We start from the raw sequence: 8,012 nt of genomic DNA on the forward strand, positions 1-8,012 counted from the left end.
AAAAATAAATACTTTCATAGCTCGTTGCGCAGAATACGAGCCGTTCCCAACTATTCAACTGCTCTTCAACCCCACACTTACACGGTAGTGAAATGAAACAAGAAAAACCTTTGGTATTCTGACATGGACTAATGAACAACATTTCAATAAAATTTGGCATGGTTCCAAGAACTCAAAACTGCCTACGTGTTCACTTACAGCTTTCAAAGAGAGGTGGGGTTCCCCCCTGCGCATGCGCGGTGATAACAACGCACACCAACAACGCAAAGGCTCATGGTAAACGCTTGTTTGTAAACAATGACAAGCTATGGTCAACTGCCACATGAGCTGGTGGCGGTGCCCCGCTTAAACATCAAGTTAAAAGAGTACTTTCTTAGTTTGTTGCAAACATAGCATAATGTTTCTAACTATTTAACTGTTTTGCAAAGCCGCACTCACTCAGTATAAGAATGAAACATGATTAACACCTGATAGCAGCCCAGTGTGAACTGACACACAATAACATTTCAATGAAAACTGCCATAATTCCAAGAACTCAAAACTAACTATTGGCTTTCATTCTGTTGACATCTGGCATTCTTTGTAATAATACAGCATCATTGTTTAAAGCGGAAGGGTCAGGGGTCACATGTGACAACTCCCCCGCTTGAATACACCCAGCGCCTTTGGAAACTGTTTACTAATTAGTGAAGGTGATTTTAAATCTCACGTGCTAAAATTACGACCTATACTAGGACTTTGTTTTGCAAACATTTATTTATGTGAAAGGACAAGCATAAATAATTCAGCTTATGGTAAAACTGCAGCTATCTCAACGGTTGTATAAGACATGACAAGTTAAATTCACCACTTAGGGTTTTGCTTCTATGCAATATGGCTGTCAACCACGTGACCAATTGTCATTTTGAAAAATACGGTGCGTTATTTAATATTCTTTGTCATTACCGAGTAACATTTTATTCAGAAGTTCTCTGATACGGTATCAAGAAAATACGGCGGGGGAAGAAACAAATTAGAAGAACGTCAGTCAAAATTATTCCCAGACTCCCAGCCCCTAAAGCTCGTACCCCTAAAGAGGAAAATCAAGGCTCAATAGTCCGAAAAAAATAAACTGTTACAAACATATCTGCAATACTAATTAGGATTTTGTCATTCATTTTTAAAAAGTTAAAAGAGTACTTTCTTAGTTTGTTGCAAACATAGCATAATGTTTCTAACTATTTAACTGTTTTGCAAAGCGCACTCACTCAGTATAAGAATGAAACATGATTAACACCTGATAGCAGCCCAGTGTGAACTGACACACAATAACATTTCAATGAAAACTGCCATAATTCCAAGAACTCAAAACTAACTATTGGCTTTCATTCTGTTGACATCTGGCATTCTTTGTAATAATGCAGTATCAATGTTTAAAGTGGAGGGGTCAGGGGTCACAGGTGACAACTCCTCCGCTTGCATACACTCAGCGCCTATGGTAACTGTTTACTAATTAGCGAAGTTGATTTTAAATCTCACCTGCTAAAATTAAGACCTATACTTGGACTTTGTTTTGCAAACATTTATTTATAAGTTCCAAACTAGTCAGAGTAATCAAGAAGTTCAATTCATGTAATATTCAGATGGTCCTGTCATTACCGAAGTTGCAGACAAACCACCTTGGTATCGAATGCAGTGTGTTATTTGTATAACGTCTTAATGTGTATTTCCTTTGTTTCTACCACTGTGTTATCAGTTCAATGTACATGTACTTTTTACTCACTTTATTGAACAACACCCACACTAGTATGGTAGACAATGCATTGTTTTATTAATTTACTAAATACTCTATAAAACTGCCATTGCTATACAAACAATACGTAAATGTTTAACTTGAACTATAAGTAACTTAACACAAACACTCTGTTAGCTCAGTCACTCTTGACGTGTGAAGCAACGCAGATACGGTGTCGTACCTCCTGATAACATAATTGGTGAGTTTCTATGAAGGTATGAACATATCGCTTTAATCACACGTCTGTCTGCCTATCATTATCGGTACTGTATATGTGTACCTGAAAGAGGTACCTTTCAGTCTTAAAATGGTGTTTCAAAAGTCTGAACCCATATAGCATCCATTTAGAAGCTGCCCAACTTTACCATGTCATAAGAAAACAGACGGTAAACCAGTATACTGTTTTTGGATGATATCGAACACGATTTCGGTGCGCCCATTTTATAGATAAAATTCAGTGGGATAGAACCCTCAACATACAAACAACCCAAATATATATATTCACTGATATTTAAAAATTAACAAATATTTACCACTACAGCGTTCTATAAAAAAATGAATTGAAACACACATAATTCAACACACACATAAATTCGCACATAAATCAGGGATTTGAACTAGCCTTCATGGTAAATGCTGCGACACAGCAGACAGACGCGCTAGCTCTCCTTCTATACTAACACGATATTTCATATATACACCGTACCACAGCGACTAGATTAATGCACTTATCAGAAATTCACACAAAACGCATGTTTAAAAAATAATGGGGTCCTGCAATAATATTAAATTGATTCAAAATAGACGTATGGTCGATACTTCTGTTTTGAGTGTACTATATGTATATCAATAACTAATGGGACAAGACTAGTTTGTCGTCGACGGAACAATCAATGTCATACACTCACTGTATCAATATACTCTAAACTTATCAGACTACAGCTACTATTTATGAGAAGTGGATATGCATACATAGCCTACATGACCCAAAAAATCTACAGTTGCCCCATACTCGTGTGTCAAAGTAATATGACGAAACATCACGGCCTCCCTCTGACTTTTGTTCGGCATAAAAATGGGTTTGTTCACCATATATATTGTTATAGCACATGACAAATTAAAGTTTCGCATAGAGAACATTATCCATTAGGTATTTTAAAAGGTTCATGATGATACGATTCTATCTACTAGAAAAAATAAAAATAATATAATGACGTACTTCTATAATCAATAATCTAAATTTAGTTAATATATTCCAATGATATATCTAGTTTAGTTCGATTAAAAAGATTAAGAAAATATAATCTGCACCTTTTTTTTGTAGTTATGTCATGAACTTGAATCAAACGATTAGCTTTCCGTCGGACTATATGACAAAACAGAAGTTTTATTTTTACTATTAACAATTTTTCACACCTTTATCTCGCACTCGCCCACCTACTGGGTTTACATTTCACAGCTTAGTGGCTATGTCGGACCTGTTCATATGTCGAAAGCCAGGGACACAAGGGTCCCATAGGCCCCAAACATGCTTGCGACTAATCCGTTCAGCGTACTGATATAGAACTGGCGGGCTATCTGAAATAGTTTTGCTATGGCAAATTCCTCACCCAAGGAATGGTTAAAAATGAATTACAACATGATCTGATATGATGCATATAAATAATGAACTTTGACGTCTTCCTACCGGTAAAACAAACTAAATTTGCCAGAACTCCCAATAAATGACAGTATCCCTAAGTTGCTGGTATTTATTGAAATAACCCATATTCCACGCAACGGATAATGATCACGTGACACAGCTCAAGCTATCCTGTCAGAATGGATGACAACGTGATTGTGCTACGTTTTAAACACATGTGACCGCTGGTTAGCTACTTGTTCCCATGGAAGTGAAAATAATGTCAAACAAGAGACATATATCTGTTCACGGCATTTTGTAGTGGTAATGACCTGACACAGAACCATCTCGATACTATTCCAGTTACCAAAAGAGAAGTGAAACTACGGATTTTCGTCAAAAGATTGAACCATGTCCAAGTTTCGACGCCAAATCGCGAAGTCTGAGGTGAGTATTCATTGTCGCGAAATCTGTCTTTTTGCTATATATTTTTCTGACGAAAAACTCGCATTTATTTTTGTAATGTCCCTGTATGTTTTATATATCAATACCTCAGTGCAAACTTTACAGCATAAAGTTAATGGGTTTCAGTTTTCAGATCAATGATCATAATAATATGCAGTCAGCTTGTCCCCAAGTCCCACTACTTCCGGTTACACATGCAGTTTTGATGCCACTTCTCCTAAAAACCGTACTCCAAGAAGCGCCTACATGTGTAACTCCAACACATAAATATATAAAATCACGAGGTTGGTAAAACAACAATATTATATTTTCAATTTTTATATTTCAGTCACTGGATCAGATGTGTGTGTTCAAAAGAAAGCCTACAGTTTTATACCTTTTTTCTGTTTATGTATATTCGAGTTGAAGTTTAATACAAATGTCATGCACAGTAGTCATGTTTTTTCTTGTGGATTTTAATATTTAAATAATATGAATTCCAACTGTAAAATAATATCATTAATATTATTTTTTGTCAGGCATACCCATGCATACAACTTATGAGGAGAGTTCACCTAGGAAGACAGCATGTGCTGCTGCCACGTAAACTGTCGTCAATTTGGAAGACCTGAAACCATATAGTGTCAGATCTTTCACAGACCCAAAGTTTATGAAAAAAGTTGATAATTTTGATAATTTGGTCATTTGACCTATAAAAAATGCAATCGTGTACAATTTAACACTCATTTTATATTACATATTGCCGTAATTCTGTTTAGATGTATCTATAAAATTGTAATTGTGAATTGTATTGTGTGTATGTGACTTTATACACTCATGACTGGGACACAGACTTGCAACAATAAATTGTGTCGCCTTCAAAGTATTTCATCATCCACAGAACTGTAATTAAACATATGAAGCAATGAGACTAAATTATGTTATACTCAGCGGGTGCCATAAACCACATCATTTTTGTGTTAAAAATAATAAGTTGGGGTGAGTGGGTGTGTAAAATCGCACCTGAGATCGGGAGGACGATTCTTAACATCAGTCTTGGGATCGTACCATGCCAAGTCTTGGTCCTCGTGAAATCAGTACGCACAGCGTTTGCAAGTTTGGTCAGCAAATCTTTCCCATAGTTGGACGTAAATACGCCATACTTTCGAAGAAAGTCTTCAGTTCACTTAAGTTAAATTAATAACAACGCCTTTTTTATAAAAATTTTGACCTGGGTCACGTGACTAGCAACCGCTCGCACACATCGGAATATTCTCTGGATGAATTCAAATGGTTACAAAAAAACTTGATTTGAAAACACAATAAAATCAACAAACAATCAATAAATGGTTGATATTGTGTAATATAGAATTATTTATGCTACTAAATCTTTATGTTGTGAAGAAAACATACAAGTTACTACTCCACAAACTGACCTATTCATTCATATCAATTTCCGCAAGATATTCTGAACTCTGAAAAATACTTTATTTTGGCAAACTGACCAATTTGAGATGATGAACAAATTTGACGGCAACATCCATAACTCACTCTCACAAATTGAACCGCCATAAATACCACAGTACTTTGGAATATAGCCATTAACAGAATGTACAAACCCGGAATCCATGACTAGAACAAAAAAAGTAAATTCGTATATTTGGTCAGTAAACACCAAGCATGGCAGGCATATATAAGATTCAAAAAGTTGATTTATCATTGGTTAGCCTGGGTTTTTAATCACTGAAAACACGCTCTCCGTTTTAAAAGTAAGCCTTTTTGCATTTACCATTAGCGCATAATGTCTGCCCAATGAAAGAAATCTTTTCATTACACCCCTAAACAACCAATAAATCAACAAACTTACCAACAAGGAGCACAGCCACAATTGAAACAAATGATTATGTAGACAGTGCATGTACCACCGTCGGATACGTACGTTCTAGGAACCGTTGGACAATGAACGTGGAGCCCAGACAGCATATCAAAACATGGAAAACGGCCTTACCTTGGTGACAAAAATTTGAACTCAACTTATGAACCTTTTTCTTTATGATTGTTATGTTTGTTAAGAGTTGTTTTCTACTCATGTCAGCACTAACTAAGAAATAATTCGTAACAGAATCACAGTTTAATAAAAACTGAAAAAAAAACGTAATGTGTTGTGTCGTGTCGTAACTTGTTTTTATAATTTAGTAGTAGTTTATAAGTATGCATCGTCAAGATTGCGTATTTGTGTTGTAAATTCCAGCCTGTACTTTATGTGTTGTAGTAGCAGGTAACTAGGCGGACATTCCTACAGACACGACAATCCTGATGATATTAAACATGTTTACAAATATTAGGCATAGGTGTACGTAAATCCGATAATTTGACGAAATATGAGAACAAAATATGCCTTCTAAAATTATTAATGATATTGTTATACTTTTAACTGTATACTGTTTTGTTAATTATGGTCACGACGTTTAGCTCTGAACCCAGAACTTCAGATATGCTTTACAATCGGATTAATATGTAAAATAAATATCACAACAATTATAGAAAAATACATTTGACAAAGAGGTGTAGATAATCCAAAAAGAACACAAACTAAACAAGCTAAACAAAGAAACTTACATTAGGTAAAAGCTATTATTGGAGGGTAGGAATATACTTTTAATACCTAGTAAATTTAGCAGTATAGGAAAGTTCGTAGGCGTTATTCGTGTAATCGTCATCCTGCCTGCTCTATTTGACTTGACCAGATAATGGTTAATTTTAGAGAGATTGCAGTTTAAATGGTGTAGCAACCGGTATGTATGAGTTATTAAAAGTTATTACGAAAGTAGTAAACGACTTATAATTATACCCATGTAATTTCATAGATGACTACTTCAGCATGACGTTTGTGAAGTATTCAAGTTATATTTTTATTCAAGTGATGCAGTGTATCCTGCTGCCGTATTCTCTTGCGAAAATACTGCATGGACTTTTGACTCATGGGATTTGCATACCAGTAAAATACATTTTGCTTACAGCCATTGACCATTGACATTACAATGCAGTCGACACGTCATAACTTTCGCAAACTTACAAGTTAACTTTTTTGTTTTTGTAGTTTCCAATTGTGAACAAAGTGGATATTATCTTTAATATGTGATATAAACAAACAAACTAATTGTTAATGTAGATGATCGTCATTTCGGCTTAAATTGTATTATCTTTTAGGTACTTTAAGGAGGATGTAAAATCTGTTTGGTTGTTTAGTAATGTTTCCTGCTTCAAATTCGTCATTAGTGGTTGATTTATTAGATGTGTTTTGTTGTGTTTCTTTTAGTAATTTATTAGTATGTATGCTTTATAAATATGCTTATCTTTAACGTTTTCTGGACCATGCTGTATCATATATTCTCGCTATTGAGATTTTCATTGACCGTCGTAATACAAGTTTCTAAAACGGTTCTTTATTTGGTGGCAAATGAATGTGGTTTGCAATGTGTTTAATTTATTCCTTTTCCCATTTTCTGGGGGTTTTAGTGATTTGAATGTGTTGTTGTAGGATTGAGATATGTAATGAAGGGTCATATGGTTGGACAGCTAGGTTGGATTAAAAAGATTGTGCTCATTGTTTCTAGCTTCTGAAGGTTCCAGCGATCTGAAACGTCACTGACTTATACCAATAGCGTCAAGTATTTTTGCCCTATAATCCATTAAGAAAATTAAACATATAATGCTTTGTAGTCTGCTTATTCATTCAATTCAATTCATGGATGTGTATTTCAATTAGTCACAATCATAATTTTTTTTCAGAGATGTGATGTTAAAGTTTTGTGTAGATATCAATTTCGAATTCACATAAACATTGAGTGACATACAATATCAATATTAGTCAAGTGTTAGTTTTGCAGCCCCGCCCACCTACAGTTAGGGTAGACATTCTCCTTATACCGTCATACCGCATATTCTTACTCCGAACATCTGTCCTAATTTGTAAAAGAACAGCTTGGGCAATTAAACCTGGCACAGTGATAAGACTTTTTAATGAACTAGGTTCCGGACTAGCCCATGTTCACCCATTTCCACAAGATGTCAATTCACTTGAATGCGGCCATCATTTAGTAACTGCGATTTACTAGATATAGAGTTCGTGGAGAGTTCCGTGGCAATAGATTTCGGCACTTCAACAGACTT

The sequence above is a fragment of the Saccoglossus kowalevskii genome, chromosome 17, assembly GCF_978046115.1.
Source record: "Saccoglossus kowalevskii chromosome 17, keSacKowa6.1, whole genome shotgun sequence".
NCBI classification, from domain to species: domain Eukaryota; kingdom Metazoa; phylum Hemichordata; class Enteropneusta; family Harrimaniidae; genus Saccoglossus; species Saccoglossus kowalevskii.